This window comes from Engystomops pustulosus, chromosome 3 (assembly GCF_040894005.1).
Source record: "Engystomops pustulosus chromosome 3, aEngPut4.maternal, whole genome shotgun sequence".
Lineage (NCBI taxonomy): Eukaryota > Metazoa > Chordata > Amphibia > Anura > Leptodactylidae > Engystomops > Engystomops pustulosus.
Window position 1 is genome coordinate 106,598,813 of NC_092413.1, and position 18,848 is coordinate 106,617,660.

The 18,848-nt window shown below is 43.8% G+C and overlaps 1 protein-coding gene across 1 annotated transcript in view; it reads left to right on the forward strand.

Annotated features, from left to right (window-relative positions):
* FRK (fyn related Src family tyrosine kinase) overlaps positions 1 to 18,848 on the forward strand; it is an 81,417-nt gene that overhangs the window by 25,514 nt on the left and 37,055 nt on the right. The gene's annotated exons all lie outside the window — the stretch shown is intronic.

Genomic DNA, 18,848 nt, shown 5'->3' on the forward strand with positions numbered 1-18,848 from the left:
ATTTCATTAAGAGTGAGCATCTTCGGTAGACATTTCATTAAGAGGGGGCACCTGGGGTAGACATTTCATTAAGAGGGAGCATCTGGGCTAGACATTTCATTAAGAAGCGGAATCTGGAGTGGGCATTTCATTAATAGAGGGCATCTGCGGTGGACAATTCATTAAACGGGGCATCTGGGGTGGAAATTTCATTAATAGGGGGCAACTGAGGTGGACATTTCATTAAATGGTGTCATCTGCGGTAGGCAATTCATTAAAGGGAGTATCTGGGGTGGACATTTCATTAAAGGGGGCATGTGCTGTGGGCATTTCAGTTAAGGGGGCATGTACTGTGGACATTTCAGTAAAGGGGGTTCTGCTGTGGACATTTTGTTAAAGGGAGGCATCTGCTGTCGAAATTTCAGTAGAGGGGGACCCTGCCAGTGGACATTTCAGTAAAGGCAGGCTCTGCTGAAGGACATTTTATTAATTAGTAGCGACTGCATTTCCCACTCAGGGGCTTGTACTCCAGTCAATAACTTTTCCCAGTTTTTTTTTTTTTGGGGCGGGGGGATTAGGAGTTTGCTTTAAACGCGAATATTTAGAGTATGAGGGGGAGTTCACCTGCAGAGCACAGAGGCCTGGCCAGCAAGGAGCAGCATCCACATCTCCTACACTGTCTGGGAGATCTGGTCTGGACGGCAGCCGCGGTGGAGGGTTTCATGCAGTTAGGGAGTGTGTTTGGCTTTCCTAAATAGATGGGTTATAACAGCACAATTGTAGTTCATCATTAAATTATTTGTATAAACTGTACAAGATTAAGGATATAGAGTAGTACTTAAATCCTAACATCCGGACACAAGTTGGTTTGGATGTTGGGGGGGGGGGGCCAAGTCGTGTGAACAGCCCAGGGCCCATGGGACACGTAATCCGCCACTGCACACCAAAGTCTAGTTCAATCACTGCGATATCTCTGTTGTATAGTCTTATATAGACAGCAATACATTCTGCTGGTGCTATTGTTATGGTATCAGAGAGGTGGCCGAATAAAGTCATATAGTAAAAAAGAAAAGCTCACGGTTCTGTGAATTTGCAAATAGACTAGAGACTGTGTGGGTCAGGCCGGTCTTTGTGTCCAGCACACATGGATTCGGCATTCACTCCGAAATTGTCTCCAACTCTGTGTCCGGATCTTATTTCTTTCTAGGTTCCTCTGCTTTGGTAAGTTCATATGTCGGGAGACCATGCACGCTGCATGTTAGATAGATGTTGGATCCTGGATCGTAATAGGTTGAGAGATCCAACTTACTATAGAATATATGTTCCACACATTAAATAGCATATGTGTTTCCGAACATCTTCAGTGTTTGATGTGTGTTTGCCTGAAAAGATGAATACTTTAATATTTATTCCAACAAGTGATCAAATTGGGTATTGGATGGTTGATAACTTGTAGATCCACTATGTATAGTTGTTTGTAACCCTTTTTTTGCGTTTTGAAGCTAGTACTGCCTCATTGGTTTTCAAGATATCTTTATAAGATGTTTGGTTAATTGGAAGACCTGTCACGGATCAAGGCAGCCACAAGTGCTGGTATACAGCCTGACTATTGTAGGCTGCATCATGGTATACCCCATCAATTCAAAGAAAACTAAAAACCTCTAACTCTGCATTTAAGCCTTTTGGTATCAGAGTCTCAAATTCAAAGATACATCTTGATTTTAATCTCGATCTTTCAATCGACTGTAATGCACAAAGTTTAAACTGAGAATAATAATTATTATTAACTGTTTTAAAGTGTTTAGACAAAGAATGGGTTTCAAATCCAGTCTTAATGTCCTCTGAGTGTTTTGTCATCCACTTGGCAAATGGGGTTCAATGTGGATAAATATATATAGCCAGCCTGCCCATGTACCCAGTATATAGCCAGCAGCCCCTGTCCCCAGTATATAGTCAGCAGTATTTACAGCCTATAAAATAAATAAATTATGTACTCACCTTTTTGATGCAGATCCCCTTCCTACTTCCTGTGCTCCAGCTCCGGTTCTCTGCGTGCTGCCGATGCCCACACTTGGCACATAATATGGCATCAGCCGCTTGCTCGAGTTTGCACCAGGAGCGTGTAGGGAGCCGGAGATGTAGCACCGGAAGAAAGAAGAGGAGCCAGAAAGGTGAGTACAGAGTTAATATTTTTTATAGATTCAAGTTTTAGTCGAGTTAGGTTTAATTCTGATTAAATGACCAAGAGCATAATACATAAACCAGAAGGAGCTTCCATTTTAACAATGATGAAATGAAACATTGCAGACAGACTGGTGGAACACATTTGTTAGTGATAAGATGGAGATGTCAGTGCTCTGATACATACATATCATAAAAGCTCTGATAAAACTGTGAAGAGATTCCTCCAGGAAGTAAATACAGCTCAAATGCATATTGCATTGCTCCATTATAATAGTTTGTTTTACAAAACACTATTGTAAAGAAATAAACCAAGTAGTAACAGATCTGTAAATCCACCAGCAGGCTACATCTGTTATCATTCTTAAGAACTCCATGTAATTCATTAAACTGCATTACACCCTTAATAACTCAAATTTGGTTTCCTTGAACATTTCTTTTCTTACAGATGATGTGTGAGCAATTTTGCAGCATTTAACTAAGAATTTTTCAGTGTTGCGCCTCATAAATATGTAAAATCTACATGTGGCCATATAAAAAGTTATATCTAAAGTTAAAATCTCGATAAAATGGCAAAGCTCCAGTCCCAAGCAGGTATAGGTAAAAGTTTTGCGACTTTTAAATAACAAATAACTAGCAGACACACCTGCCTGATATATCACCCACCAGTGAAAGTCCAAAACCCTGAAGCGTTCAAAAAAAAAAAGATGCACAAATGTCATGACAAAAGATAATGATCCCCATTATGTTAACATAACATTAACATTGTATTTTGATGTTAACAGAATGTTAATGATATGCAATTAGGCAAATCTCCTCCCCACAGCAGTTACATTGCATTTCAAAACACAATGTAAAAGCCACATGTGAATGCACCCTTACTGTTTATTCCACACAACTAAGGCAATCAGCAATCAAATACTATCAGCAATCAAATACTACCTCAATATGAACCAACTCATGCTTCCTTATTGTTTCACAAAGTATTCCGTTTATGTTGGACCATAAAAGGTTTGCCTTTAACCCTTTCCCACTCTGCGTCCGATATATCGGCCGCTGAGTGCAGTGACTTAGCGCTCAGCATTCAATATATCGGACGCAAAGCCAATGCTGGTTCAGATCAAGATCTGAGCCGAATCGGCATCAGAAAACACGGGGTGCCGGCTATAACTAATAGCCGACACCCCAGTGTAACACCAGTGGTTGGAGTGGGCTCCGATCACGGGTGTTTAACCCGTTAAATGCTGCGGTCATTGCGACCGGGGCATTTAACTTGCCTCTGGGGGTCTTTCCCCCATGATCGTGACCCCAGAGTTGACTGTAAGAACTGCCTGTAAGATGTCGTCAGTGACGTCATCTTAAATGCCCAGTGTCAGCCTATGCATGTGCATACGCTGACACTGCTAAACCCTGCAATAGTATTGCAGAGTATTATCATGAACAAGCAATCAGATGATTGCTTGTTCATGTCCCATGGTGGAAACTGTAAAAAAGTGAAAAAAAAGGTTATTCAATAAAAAATAAAGTAAGAAATCAATAAAAATGCCCATAAGCCCCATAACATATAAAGAGACATATAACACGAAAAACCCCACATATATAGTATCAGCGCGTCCGTAACAACCCGTAGAATAACAGTAAATAATTATTGAATCCGCACGATGAACGCCATTAGAAAACACTGTTATGAACCCTTGCAAAAATTATGATTTTTCAATTCCACAAAAAATGCTCTAAAAAGTGATCAAAAAAACATATGTACTCCAGAATGATACTGGTGCAAAGTACAACATGTCCCGCAAAAATCAAGCTATCAACCAGCTCCGTAGCCAAAAAAGTAAAAATGTTATGCCACTTGGAAAACGGCAATGCAAAAATTATCGATTTTTCCAATATTAGGGTTTTATTTGACAAATTTAGTAAAACGTAAGAAAAACTATTCATGTATGTCATCCCCGTAATCGTACTCATAGAATAAAGATAACATGAATATTAGGCTATACAGTGAACACCAAAAAAAAAAAGGAAAAAATCCAGTACAGAATTGATGCTTTTCTACTCCTGTCCTCAAAAAAAAGTTCCTAAATTTTCAACAAGAGGGGATACCAACCCCAAAATGGTAACACTGGAAAAAGCATCTGATCCTGCAAAAAAAATGCCATCACATGGCCCCAATAATGAAAAAGCTAAAATTTTATAGCCTACAAAAGGAGCCAATGGAGAAACTAAAATCCTGGAAGCTGCAGGGCACTCCTTCCCTTCTGCGGGGGAAGTGGGGGGTCTCTGTGCTTGGGAGAAATTGAAGAACAAATTGTCTGGTGGGTTTTCTCTTTTTAACTTTTGGAAATGTGTAAATTTGACCATTCTAAATTTCACCTCCATTTTGATTCAATTACTATGAAGATCTCAAGGGTTTAACAATCTTCCTAAAAGATGTTTCTGATAGTTTGAAGGGTGCAGACTTAAAAATGATGGGGGGGGGGGGCGGTTTGATGCCAAATATGTAAAATTTCAGTCAAAACTATATTTATCCCCAAAATAGTCAATTCTGAAAATCCGGGAAAGCGACATTTGATCTGTAAGCTGCGTGACATCAAAATAAATTATCCAGACATTTTAAAAATTATGAAAATGTAAAGTAGACAAATGGGAAATGTTATTCAGCAATTTATTTAGGTGGTAAATCTATCTGCCTGAAAACGCAATGATTTCGAATTTCTAAAATAGCACATTTTTCATAAATTTCATCATTTTTTCTTTTTTTAAATAAACGAAAAACTTATGAGCCAAAATTTACCACTAAAATGAAGTACGACATGTGGGGAAAAACAATGTCAGAATCGCTTTGATAAGTAACAGTGTTCAAAAGTTATAACCATATAAAGCGACACAAGTCCAAATCCAAATAATGGGGCTGAGCCTTAAAGGGAACCTGACCAGGGACCTCATTTTCACTAAAGACAGATTGTAAAAGCCCATTACAACTGCAGTGCAAAAATGCCTCTCTGCCTTTTCTAAGCATTTGCATTACAATATAATTGAGTGTTGTAACTTACTCTTGCATCCTGACAAAATCCTGGGGTAGTCACAGGGGCTGGACTTTGGTTTGCATGCATTTCAAAAAACAACATGTGACTTGTTTCTGCTGCAGGCTGTCTCCATGTTTGTGCTCCTGTACAGCATGTCCCTCCCCCAGGAGGTGGAGCTGTACAGGAGCACAAATGTGGGGGCCAAGCTCTGAGGAGTGAGTAACAGACAAGTCACATGTTTTTTAAGATGCATCCAAACCAAAGTCCAGCCCCTGTGACTTCCCCAGAATTTTGTCAGGGAGCAAGAGTAAGTTACAACACTTAATTATATTGTAATGCAAATGCTTGGAAAAGGCAGAGAGGCATTTTTGCACTGCTGGTGTGAAGGGCTTCTGCAACCTGTCTTTAGTGAAAATGAGGTCCCTGGTCACAGGTTCTCTTGGTATAAAACCCCCAAATCATGAAAATCTCCCACCTCCATTTTTTATTCCAAATCGGTCTTCAGCTGCCTTTCCACCTCTCAACTTATCAATTTCTGTTTAAGTACATGTATAATATATAATAAATACATTTCTATAAAAACAGTGCAAAAAACAGCAGCTTCTACCTTGCACTGTTTGTTCTGAAATGAACCCTTTAGTCAAATTAACAGGAGCTTTGCATCCACCCTCTTTTGTGATTGAACTTCGCTGTGCTCCTTGCACGCTGTTGATTTGTAAGTATTATGTAGATGTGTATAAAGATACACACCCTAAAACAAATGTTTATAACCAAAAATACATATCTTGCTGAATGGAAATCCAATTGACCAACTCCAGTAAACTGACACTTCCGAGACATACTCGCTCTGTACTTCACTTACTAACATGGGTCTACAACTAGCATGGGTCTACAAGATCACCATCTCTGAGACCTGATGGAAATCAGCAAAGATTGCTATGTACAGTAATGAGCCATTTAAGAGGATTTCTCATTTTACCTGGTCCCTGCAGTCGGATTCCAGCTTCAGATACCTGATACATATCCCTTATTATGTGGATATGGATAGTATCATGAGACTCACCCATTTTAAGCCAAGCAAAACAATAATAAAACACATTAAAACACAAATATTGGGGAGGGTTAGCACAATAAAGGACCATTTGACCCTAATGTTTTATCTGCCTCTGATGTGATTAACCCCAAATAAAATAAAAAATCCTAGTGGAAGTATACATTTTTACAGTGTATATAGTGTCTTTTGATAGCCTGCTGAATAAAAATGAAATCACCATATCTTTTTTCATCTATTCTTAATTCATAAAAAAAAATCTTGTGTCAATTCATTGAACTGCATCATAAAGTTTTATTATGTGTAATGTTCCATAAAGTCTCAAGTTCAAATGATAATGTAAAATGCTGAAATGCATTATCCTATTTTATTTTTTTGATAATTTCTTCCTCATACACTGTTCAGCCATAAAAGCACTGATCGGAGGATTAAACATTGATGTTGTTACAAGTATGTCTGAAAAGTCAGTTCATAAGTATTAATGGAAATAATTTGCAACCGAAAGGTGAAATGTGACCTTGAAGCAGCTGTGAGCCATCATGGAAGCCTTTAGCATCCCCATTAGCTAACTGATCTTTCCTTCCACATCTTAGTTTCTGCCCCTAAACAGCATTTTATCACTTTCACAATTTTCACCCAAGATTCACCCATTCACACAAAGGGACATATATTTGATCCTTTCAGACGTTTCAGGGGGACCTCCCCCTTTGGGTCACCCGAAATGTCGATGCATGCATATTCACATACTGTCACCAAACTTAGGCATCGCTCTTTTTGCTCTGTTAGATCAAATTTTTATGAGATTTCTTAAAGTGTCCTTAAAGTGGTTGGACACTATTTCAATACTTCACTAGAGTAAGTACAACATCCTTATAAGGTGACCCATATAGTTCTTATCCTGGTAAAGTTTGTGTAAAGTCATTGGAACTGGTTGGTCAGTTGGTTACGTAACATGCCGGCACCAGGACTTCCCATGACATGAAAAAGTTGATCCTAAATTAAATAAATTCTTTTTATTACGGAAAATGCATTGGCAATTTTAAAGTTTATTTGCCTATAGATGGTAACTCCTATAAGTGCTCCCCTTTAGTTAGTTTTTTTTATTACACGTATCTTTCCGACCTTTCTAAATTGTCAGTTTGTTAGTGCAGCTATGCTCAGCAAGTCACCGCATGACATCCCAGCTTGTTAGTTAGCCACACTGATCTACACTCACCGGCCACTTTATTAGGCACACCATGCTAGTAACGGATTGGACCCACTTTTGCCTTCAGAACTGCCTCAATTCTTCATGGCATAGATTCAACAAGGTGCTGGAAGCATTTCTCAGAGATTTTGGTCCATATTGACATGATGGCATCACACAGTTGCCGCAGATTTGTCGGCTGCACATCCATGATGCGAATCTCTGAGATCTGGTGACTGTGGAGGCCATTTGAGTACAGTGAACTCATTGTCATGTTCAAGAAACCAGTCTGAGATGATTCCAGCTTTATGACATGGCGCATTATCCTGCTGAAAGTAGCCAGATGTTGGGTACATTGTGGTCATAAAGGGATGGACATGGTCAGCAACAATACTCAGGTAGGCTGTGGCGTTGCAACGATGCTCAATGGGTACCAAGGGGCCCAAAGAGTGCCAAGAAAATATTCCCCACACCATGACACCACCACCACCAGCCTGAACCATTGATACAAGGCAGGATGGATTCATGTTGTTGACGCCAAATTCTGACCCTACCATCCGAATGTCGCAGCAGAAATCGAGACTCATTAGACCAGGCAACGTTTTTCCAATCTTCTACTGTCCAATTTCGCCTCAGTAGCCTCAGTTTCCTGTTCTTAGCTGAAAGGAGTGGCACCCGGTGTGGTCTTCTGCTGCTGTAGCCCATCTGCCTCAAAGTTCGACGTACTGTGCGTTCAGAGATGCTCTTCTGCCTACCTTGGTTGTAACGGGTGGCGATTTGAGTCACTGTTGCCTTTCTATCAGCTCGAACCAGTCTGCCCATTCTCCTCTGACCTCTGGCATCAACAAGGCATTTCCGCCCACAGACCTGCCGCTCACTGGTTGTTTTTTCTTTTTTGGACCATTCTCTGTAAACCCTAGAGATGGTTGTGCGTGAAAATCCTAGTAGATCAGCAGTTTCTGAAATACTCAGACCAGCCCTTCTGGCACCAACAACCATGCCACGTTCAAAGGCATTCAAATCACCTTTCTTCCCCATACTGATGCTCGGTTTGAACTGCAGGAGATTGTCTTGACCATGTCTACATGCCTAAATGCACTGAGTTGCTGCCATGTGATTGGCTGATTAGAAATTAAGTGTTAACAAACAGTTGGACAGGTGTACCTAATAAAGTGGCCGGTGAATGAATATTAAAGGCATATTTTCATATGTGAATTCAACACTGTTTAAGGTTGACATGAGTTAGTCTGTATGCTAGAACTAAGTGGCATAAAAATAAACACGTGTCGACCCGGCGAAACACTTGTCGGGCGACCCGGCGAAACACTTGCCGGGACACTCATCACTTATCAATGTTCACAGAATAGGGACAATTAACTGAGGGACAGTGTTAGAATACATACATAGCGCACGGAGACTAGCTACAGCAAGCGCAGCGCATCCATACCAGCAAGGAATCTGACACAGTGCGCCGCTGTGTCTTGATTCACACATAGGAGCATTGTGCTCTCAGGTGGTGTGCACAATATTGCCACCTGCCGCTGGATGATGCAAGCGATATACCACTGTCTCCTCTTGTCCTCTTATAAAAATTATTAAGAGGACGTGACATTGGATTACAGGAGGACTGATCAAACTAAGGGGACCTCCTCCTGTATTACTGTCCCAGGCTTACAGTATATAGCCACGGTGAAATTGATTAAGTGTGGTTTGTATTGCCACACTGGAACCTCATGGTGTATGTAGACGTACACGAGTCTTGGTTATTTTATTATAAAAACAAATAAAAGTTACATTTTAAAGTGATACACTCCCCCCAAACCCCCCCCCCCCCTTCATATATACTCAAGTCAAGGTCCAGACACTTCAATAATACTGGATAATTTGTGGTGCTCTATTACATAAAATATCAATAAATTACATTAACTGGTTCATGAACGCTGAGCCCTCTTCATAGCCAGTAAGACATACTGACTTTGCCGGCGATAGCATGGATTCCTCCATCTTGCTGAGGATCGTCGATCCCCGTGACGTTATTGGGGAGCGGCAATCCATCGCATGACGTTGTGATGTCTTCCGAAGACCCAAGGCTGTCTCGTTTTAAACCTTTCATTACAATGTGCATTTTGAAAAACATAAAAAAATATATAAAAAGTGATCAAAATTTTATACAGTCCTAAAAATGATATCATTGAAACACCCACAACTCCGTACAACAAAGTATGAAAAAGTTATTAGTGCCAGAAGAGAAGGTTTTAATTTTTCTAAATGTATGAAAACATTATAAAACCTATACAAATTTGGTATCACCGTAATCGTACAGACCCAAAGAATAAAGTAGACGTCATTTGGGGCGCACAGTGAAAGCCGTAAAATCCAAGCCCACAAGAAAACTGTGTGAATGCGTTTTTTCACCATTTCCACTGCATTTGGAATTTTTTTTCCAGCTTCCCAGTATACATCATGGAATAGTCAATACCATCAGTATGATGTGCAATGTGTTACACAGAAAACAAGCCATCACACAGCTCTTTATGTTTAATAATAAGAAAGTTATAGATTTTTGAAGGTGGGGAGTGAAAAATGGAAATGAAAAAACAGGAAAGGGCCTGGTCCTTAACCGGTTAAAGTATGTGGCTGTCATGTTTGAAAATGAAGGAAGGTTCCAGGGGTATAAATACTTTTGCAACCCACTGTAGATAACCTTGGGAAACAGTGCACAAGTAAAAAATTTCCAAAGACAACATTTCCAAAGATGAGGTACTGGACATGTCCAGGCCCTAAAAGCTAACGCAGTTTGTGGACCCAATGGTATCAGCCCCCGCCTACTCAAGACATACACTAGTGAGTTATGCCATGTACTGTCGGAGCTCTTCAATAGCAGCTTATGCCATGTATTCTGCCACCATGTACGTGTACTTTTATGTACGTTTCGAGAAGTCCCTGAAGATTGTGAGCAGGATCTATGTACGAGCAAATAGTAGATAGTGAACCAGTGAAGAAAATACAATGATAGAGCTTTAGGTGGTTTATTCTCCTTACCTTTGGGGTTGACAAATAGAGGTCAAAACAAAATCTTTTCTCCAGAGATACAGCAGAAAAAGGAGATGACATCACATAGGGTAGGAGGAGTAAAATAAAAGCCAAGATGCATGGGAAAATTACATCATAAACACCTTACAACAATATCTAACGGTGGCAGAGGGTGGTGATAATTCACAATTGAATTGAAACATCATACAATATTGCCTTAACCTCACATACCATGAAGGCATTTGAAAAAGTACTTATAGTACACCTAAAAGAGGAAGTCTTGACCCATTCCACATAATACACTCACACCTAGATCAAAGTAGATCCTTAGTAAGTATCATTTACTTTAATTTCTTTACTGTATTCAATACAATAGCATCAGTATGAATGAAAGAAAAAATGAGAGCACTACAAACAGCACCCTATTTAACTGGACCTTTGACTATCTTAGAAACCTGCAGGTCCTTCAAAGGTAGCAGGTTCTTGTCAACAACAAAAGACAATTACCTGTCGCAACTAGTCCTGGAGCCAACAAGAGGGGGGGCACTGCTGGACCTTATCCTTACCAACAGACCTGATAGGGTATCAAAACTACAGGTTGGGGGGAACCTGGGGAATAGTGATCATAATATCATTGATTTTGTATTACGCTTTACTAAGCATGTTAGTGAAGGGGCAACCAACACTCTAAACTTCAGGAGGGCAAATTTTCATCAACTAAGGGAAGACCTTAAAGGCATAGACTGGGATAATGCTCTCAAAGACAAAAGCCCCCCCCAAAAATGGGACTTTTTCTCATATATTCTGAAAAAGTCCTGTGAGAAACACATACCTTATGGGAAAAAGCATAAAAGGAACAAGAAAAAGCCTACGTGGCTAACTAGTCTTGTAAGGAAAGCAATAAGCGAGAAAGATAAAGCGTTTAAGGTGCTAAAACGTGAAGGTAGCGATGAGGCATTACAGGATTATAGAGAGAAAAATAAATCATGTAAAAAGCAGATAAAGGCCGCAAAAATAGAGACTGAAAGAAATATTGCCAGGGAGAGCAAAAATAATCCCAAATTATTTTTCAAGTATATAAATGATAAGAAACTAAAAACAGAGAGTGTGGGTCCCCTTAGAAATAACATGGGGGTCATGGTGGAAGGAGATGAGGAAAGGGCCAATCTACTGAATGTCGCCTTCTCAACTGTCTTTACCCAGGAAAATCCCCTGGTGGAAGACACAATGAGGAATAATGGAAATTCTTTTTATAATGTCAACAGTTTAACCCAGGAAGAGGTACGGCGCCGCCTCGCAACCACTAAGATAGATAAATCACCTGGGCCAGATGGCATACACCCCCGGGTTCTGCATGAATTATGTACGGTGATAGACAGACCGTTATTTTTAATATTTGAAGATTCACTGAGGACTGGTTATGTTCCACAGGAATGGCGCATAGCAAATGTGGTGCCAATATACAAAAAAGGATCAAATAGCGATCCTGGAAACTACAGACCCGTGAGTCTAACTGCTGTGGTGGGGAAAATATTTGAGGGGTTTATTAGAGATGCTATCCTGGAGTATCTCACTGTGCACAACCTTATAACCCAGCGTCAGCATGGGTTTATGAGAGATCGGTCCTGTCAGACTAATCTGATTGGTTTCTACGAGGAGGTAAGTTCAAGACTGGATCTGGGGGACGCTGTGGATGTTGTATATCTGGACTTTTCAAAGGCATTTGACACCGTGCCACATAAAAGGTTGGTATATAAAATGAGACTGCTGGGAATAGGAGAAAATCTGTGTATCTGGGTAAGTAATTGGCTTAGTGATAGAAAACAGAGGGTGGTCATTAATGGCACATTCTCCGATTGGGTTGATGTTACCAGTGGAGTGCCACAGGGGTCAGTATTGGGGCCACTTCTTTTTAATATTTTTATTAATGACCTTGTAGTGGGTTTACACAGTCAAGTTTCAATATTTGCAGATGATACTAAGCTGTGTAAAGTAATAAATACTGAGGTCGATAGTTTAGCATTACAGAGGGATTTGTGGAAGCTTGAGGGATGGGCAGAGAAATGGTTGATGAGGTTTAATGTTGATAAATGTAAAGTTATGCACTTGGGCCATGGAAACAAAAAGTATAATTATTAGAGATGAGCGAACACTAAAATGCTCGGGTACTCGTTATTCGAGACGAACTTTTCCCGATGCTCGAGTGCTCGTCTCGAATAACGAACCCCATTGAAGTCAATGGGAGACTCGAGCATTTTTCAAGGGGACCAAGGCTCTGCACAGGGAAGCTTGGCCAAACACCTGGGAACCTCAGAAAAGGATGGAAACACCACGGAAATGGACAGGAAACAGCAGGGGCAGCATGCATGGATGCCTCTGAGGCTGCTTAAACGCACCATTATGCCAAAATTATGGGCAACAGCATGGCCATGACAGAGTGACAGAATGAAGCTAGATAGCATCTAAAACATGCAATAATTGACCCTGACACTATAGGGGACGGCATGCAGAGGCAGCGGCAGCAGGCTAGAGAGTGTCATGGCGACATACCCTAAATGGACTCAGGCTTCAAACCAATGGGTGGCAGAGAGGAACCAAAGGAGGTGAGCAAGAAGTGCTCAAATAATATCGGTACATGATAAAAGTTTGCCAGTATATTTTGTGGATTACACAGCAGGGTGGCGACAAAGTTAACATGGAAGCCATGAAAACAACCCAAAATTCTGCCTGACACAGCTCGTTTGATAAGGGGACCATGTATGGAGGCAGTGAACTAGTAGTAGATTAAAGGTGCTGCAGTTAAAACTATGTTAGTTGGATCTTGGCATGGAGCTGGCGCTCCGCTGCCAGGCGAGCTTTCGCCAATCCAAGCCCCTGTCTCTAGGCTACTCCCCAAACAGCACTTCTAAGAACCTTTTGTATAAGATCAAGTGTAGTAGCGTTCTTATAAGTTTAGGATATGCCGGGTGAGGGGAATGTAAACAGATGCGCAAGAAGCGCATGATGCGCATGGAGCTGGCGCTCCGCTGCCAGGCGAGCTTTCGCAAATCCAAGCCCCTGTCTCTAGGCTACTCCCCAAACAGCACTTTTGTATAAGATCAAGTGTAGTAGCGTTCTTATAAGTTTAGGATATGGCGGGTGAGGGGAATGTAAACAGATGCGCAAGAAGCGCTGAAATAATATCCCTAAATGGTAAAAGTTTGCAAGTATATTTTGTGGATTACACAGCAGGGTGGCGACAAAGTTAACAACTTTGATGTGGAATCCATGAAAACAACCCAAATTTCTGCCTGACACACCTCGTTTGATAAAGGGACGATGTATGGAGGCAGCTATATGGACGACTTTTGGAGGTAGGAATGGAGACAACGTGTGGAGGCTGCTATGGAGACAATTTAATTTGGATAGTGCCTGTATGTGGCAGTCCCAAACATTTTTCAAACCAGAGGAGCAGGTAGGTGGCCCTCCAGTAAAATGGGATAGATTGAGTGCCTGTATGTGGCAGTCCCAAAAATTGTTCAAACCAGAGGAGCAGGTAGGTGGCCCTCCAGTAAAATGGAATAGATTGAGTGCCTGTATGTGGCAGTCCCAAAAATTGTTCAAACCAGAGGAGCAGGTAGGTGGCCCTGCAGTAAAATGGAATAGATTGAGTGCCTGTATGTGGCAGTCCCAAAAATGTTTCAAACCAGAGGAGCAGGTAGGTGGCCCTCCAGTAAAATGGGATAGATTGAGTGCCTGTATGTGGCAGTCCCAAAAATGTTTCAAACCAGAGGAGCAGGTAGGTGGCCCTCCAGTAAAATGGGATAGATTGAGTGCCTGTATGTGGCAGTCCCAAAAATGTTTCAAACCAGAGGAGCAGGTAGGTGGCCCTCCAGTAAAATGGAATAGATTGAGTGCCTGTATGTGGCAGTCCCAAAAATTGTTCAAACCAGAGGAGCAGGTAGGTGGCCCTCCAGTAAAATGGGATAGATTGAGTGCCTGTATGTGGCAGTCCCAAAAATGTTTCAAACCAGAGGAGCAGGTAGGTGGCCCTCCAGTAAAATGGAATAGATTGAGTGCCTGTATGTGGCAGTCCCAAAAATTGTTCAAACCAGAGGAGCAGGTAGGTGGCCCTCCAGTAAAATGGGATAGATTGAGTGCCTGTATGTGGCAGTCCCAAAAATGTTTCAAACCAGAGGAGCAGGTAGGTGGCCCTCCAGTAAAATGGAATAGATTGAGTGCCTGTATGTGGCAGTCCCAAAAATTCTTCAAACCAGAGGAGCAGGTAGGTGGCCCTCCAGTAAAATGGAATAGATTGAGTGCCTGTATGTGGCAGTCCCAAAAATTGTTCAAACCAGAGGACCGGGTAGGTGGCCCTCCAGAAAAATGGAATAGATTGAGTGCCTGTATGTGGCACTCACAAAAATTGTTTCAAACAGAGGACCGGGTAGGTGGCCCTCCAGAAAAATTAAATGCATGAAGTATAGCAAGAGCCAGTGGGCCCTGTCAAAAAATAGCCATTTTCCTCTGCTTTACTGTACAAAGAGGAGGAGAAGGAGGAAAATGAGGAGGAGGAGGAGGAGTGGATCAATTATTCAGGTTGAGCTTCCTTCACCTGGTGGAGATTGGAAATTCTGAGAAATCCAGCCTTTATTCATTTTAATAAGCGTCAGCCTGTCAGCGCTGTCAGTCGACAGGCGTGTACGCTTATCGGTGATGATGCCACCAGCTGCACTGAAAACCCGCTCGGACAAGACGCTAGCGGCAGGGCAGGCAAGAACCTCCAAGGCGTACAGCGCCAGTTCGTGCCACATGTCCAGCTTTGAAACCCAGTAGTTGTAGGGAGCTGTGTGATCATTTAGGACGATGGTATGGTCAGCTACGTACTCCCTCACCATCTTTCTGTAAAGATCAGCCCTACTCTGCCGAGACTGGGGACAGGTGACAGTGTCTTGCTGGGGTGACATAAAGCTGGCAAAAGCCTTGTAAAGCGTACCCTTGCCAGTGCTGGACAAGCTGCCTGCTCGCCTACTCTCCCTCGCTACTTGTCCCGCAGAACTACGCACTCTGCCGCTAGCGCTGTCAGAAGGGAAATACTGTTTCAGCTTGTGCACCAGGGCCTGCTGGTATTCATGCATTCTCACACTCCTTTCCTCTGCAGGGATGAGAGTGGCAAGATTTTGCTTGTACCGTGGGTCCAGGAGAGTGAACACCCAGTAATCGGTGCTGGAATAAATTCTTTGAACGCGAGGGTCACGGGATAGGCAGCCTAGCATGAAATCTGCCATATGCGCCAGAGTACCAACGCGTAAGAATTCACTCCCCTCACTGGCCTGACTGTCCATTTCCTCCTCCTCCAACTCCTCCAACTCCTCTTCTTCTGCCCATACACGCTGAACAGTGAAGGACTCAACAATGGTCCCCTCTTGTGTCTCGCCAACATTCTCCTCCTCTTCCTCCTCATCCTCCTCCACCTCCACCTCCTCCGATATGCGCTGAGAAACAGACCTCAGGGTGCTTTGGCTATCAACAAGGGAATATTCTTCCCCCGTCTCTTGTGACGAGCGCAAAGCTTCCGACTTCATGCTGACCAGAGAGTTTTTCAACAGGCCAAGCAGCGGGATGGTGAGGCTGATGATGGCGGCATCGCCACTGACCATCTGTGTTGACTCCTCAAAGTTACTCAGCACCTGACAGATATCAGACATCCACGTCCACTCCTCATTGTAGACTTGAGGAAGCTGACTGACCTGACTACCAGTTCTGGTGGAAGTTGACATCTGGCAGTCTACAATCGCTCTGCGCTGCTGGTAAACTCTGGATAACATGGTCAGTGTTGAATTCCACCTCGTGGGCACGTCGCACAACAGTCGGTGAGCGGGCAGTTGGAGGCGGCGCTGCGCTGCCCTGAGAGTGGCAGCATCTGGGCTGGACTTCCTGAAATGCGCACAGATGCGGCGCACCTTCGTGAGCAAATCAGACAGATTGGGGTATGTCTTGAGGAAACGCTGCACTATCAGATTTAACACATGGGCCAGGCATGGCACATGTGTCAGTCTGCCGAGTTGCAGAGCCGCCACCAGGTTACGGCCGTTGTCACACACAACCATTCCCGGCTTGAGGTTCAGCGGTGCCAGCCACAGATCAGTCTGCGCCGTGATGCCCTGTAATAGCTCTTGGGCGGTGTGCCTTTTGTCGCCTAGGCTCAGCAGTTTGAGCACCGCCTGCTGTCGCTTAGCGACGGCACTGCTGCTGTGCCTAGAGCTACCGACTGATGGCGCCGTGCCCACGGATGGTAGTTCGGAGGAGGAGGTGGAGGAGGGGTGGGAGGAGGAGGAGGCATAGTAGGCCTGAAACACCTGGACCGAGGTAGGCCCCGCAATCCTCGGCGTCGGCAGTATATGAGCAGCCCCAGGGTCAGTCTCGGTCCCAGCCTCCACCAAGTTAACCCAATGTGCCGTCAGCGATATATAGTGGCCCTGCCCGGCAGCACTCGTCCACGTGTCCGTGGTCAGGTGGACCTTGTCAGAAACGGCGTTGGTCAGGGCACGGATGATGTTGTCTGACACGTGCTGGTGCAGGGCTGGGACGGCACATCGGGAAAAGTAGTGGCGGCTGGGGACCGAATACCGAGGGGCGGCCGCCGCCATGAGGTTGCGAAAGGCCTCGGTCTCTACTAGCCTATAGGGCAGCATCTCCAGGCTAAGCAATCTGGAGATGTGCACATTAAGGGCTTGGGCGTGCGGGTGGGTTGCACTATATTTGCGTTTCCGCTCCAGCGTCTGGGGTATGGAGAGCTGAACGCTGGTGGATGCTGTGGAGGATCGTGGAGGCGACGATGGGGTTTTTGGGCCAGGGTCCTGGGCAGGGGGCTGACTAGCAGCTGACACAGGGGAAGGAGCAGTGGTGTGCACGGCCGGAGGTGAACGGGCTTGTTGCCACTGAGTGGGGTGCTTAGCATTCATATGCCTGCGCATACTGGTGGTAGTTAAGCTAGTAGTGGTGGAACCCCTGCTGAGCCTGGTTTGGCAAATGTTGCACACCACAGTCCGTCGGTCATCCGGTGTTTCCTTAAAGAACCTCCACACTTCTGAAGATCTAGCCCTCGCCGCAAGAGCCCTCACCACGGGAGCTTCACTAGTTGACAGTGGCGCTGATGCACCAGCTCTGGCCCTGCCTCTCCGTCTGGCCCCACCACTGCCTCTTCCAACCTGTTCAGGTCGAGGACTCTCCTCCGTCTCAGAAGCACTGTGTTCACCCGGCCTCTCAACCCAGCTTGGGTCTGTCACCTCATCATCCTCCGATCCCTCAGTCTGCTCCCCCCTCGGACTTCCTGCCCTGACAACAACTTCCCCACTGTCTGACAACCGTGTCTCCTCATCGTCGGACACCTCTTTACACACTTCCACTACGTCAAGAAGGTCATCATCACCCACAGACTGTGACTGGTGGAAAACCTGGGCATCGGAAAATTGCTCAGCAGCAACCGGACAAGTGGTTTGTGACTGTGGGAAGGGTCCAGAAAACAGTTCCTCAGAGTATGCCGGTTCAAATGGCAAATTTTCCTGGGAGGGGGCAGACTGGGGGGGAGGAGGCTGAGGTGCAGGAGCTGGAGGAGTGGGGATTTCGGTGACATGGGTGGACTGCGTGGAAGACTGACTGGTGGTGGACAAATTGCTCGAAGCATTGTCAGCAATCCACGACATCACCTGTTCGCACTGTTCTGGCCTCAACAGTGCTCTACCACGAGTCCCAGTAACTTCAGACATGAACCTAGGGAGTGTAGCTCTGCGGCGTTCCCCTGCTCCCTCATCAGCAGGTGGTGTCTCACCCCGCCCAGGACCACGGCCTCTGACCCCTGCAGTAGTTGGACGCCCACGTCCCCGCCCTCGTCCTCTACCCCTAGCCCTGGGGTTAAACATTTTTAAAATGAGAGTTATAACTTTTTTTTTTTTTTTACTTTTTTTTTTTTTTTTTGTGTGTTTTTTTTGTGTTTTTTGTTTTTTTTTGTGTTTTTTGTTTTTTTTGAGTTTTTAGAACCAAACAATCCTATCCTATTGCTATGGCTATTTTCTAGCCAAGTATCAAAGGAAGCACACTACTATGCCAGATGAGATGACACTGAGTTATTGCCTAATAGAAATCCAACCCCTACTGAATTTTGCCACTTCAGCCTTTGCTATGGATATGTGCGCCACTAAGCGCAGAACACAGCGGTCGCAAGTCTCACTACAAATTGCTCAGAATTGGCAAGTACATGCACTGCAGAAACTACAGCCACCAGCAGATCAACCAGAAATCAAATATATAGAATGCTACTGTAGGCTTCAAGAAGCTATTTGTATTCTCCTATGGCTATTTTCTAGCCAAGTATCAAAGGAAGCACACTACTATGCCAGATGAGATGACA